This window comes from Aptenodytes forsteri, unplaced genomic scaffold, assembly GCF_000699145.1.
Source record: "Aptenodytes forsteri isolate BGI_AS27 unplaced genomic scaffold, ASM69914v1 Scaffold321, whole genome shotgun sequence".
In the NCBI taxonomy this organism is placed as follows: Eukaryota; Metazoa; Chordata; class Aves; order Sphenisciformes; family Spheniscidae; genus Aptenodytes; species Aptenodytes forsteri.
This window is the reverse complement of record NW_008795030.1, coordinates 1,343,897-1,344,429: the sequence shown is the minus strand read 5'-3', so window position 1 is coordinate 1,344,429 and position 533 is coordinate 1,343,897.

Below are 533 nucleotides of genomic sequence, written 5' to 3'. Positions count from 1 at the left end.
GCCCCCCCGCCCCCCCCGGGGGGGGGGGGGCCTGTGGGGGACCGTACCCATGGGCAGCACCCTGACCCCGGGGCTGCCCTGTCCCTGTCTGCACCCCAGCCGGGTTCCTGCCCCCCGGGGTTGAGGACTGTCCCCATGTCCATCCCAAGAGCCCCAGAGGTGCCCCGGGGCTCCCGCTGCCTGTCCCCATGTTCCCTGTCCTTCGGTTAATCCGCTTTCTGCAGCTAAGGCGGCCCTGGGCCTGCGGTAATCCCCTCCGCGGCCGGGGATTAACTCCCCACAGGGCCAAACTGGCTGGGCCCGGCGAATAAATATCCAAAGATTTGGTAAAAAACGTCCCTACCAAGCTGCCACGCATGCAGCCCCACACCGGGGTCCCCAGCGTGGTCCCCCGGGTGCACAGGGAAACTGAGGCATGGGCTGGGCTCTGAATGGGGCCCTGGCGCTGTCACTCCGTGTGTGTCTCCTGGGTCCCACCTGGCTGCTGGGGCAGGGAGAGGGGACGCCAGCCCATAACTGCCAGCACACACACG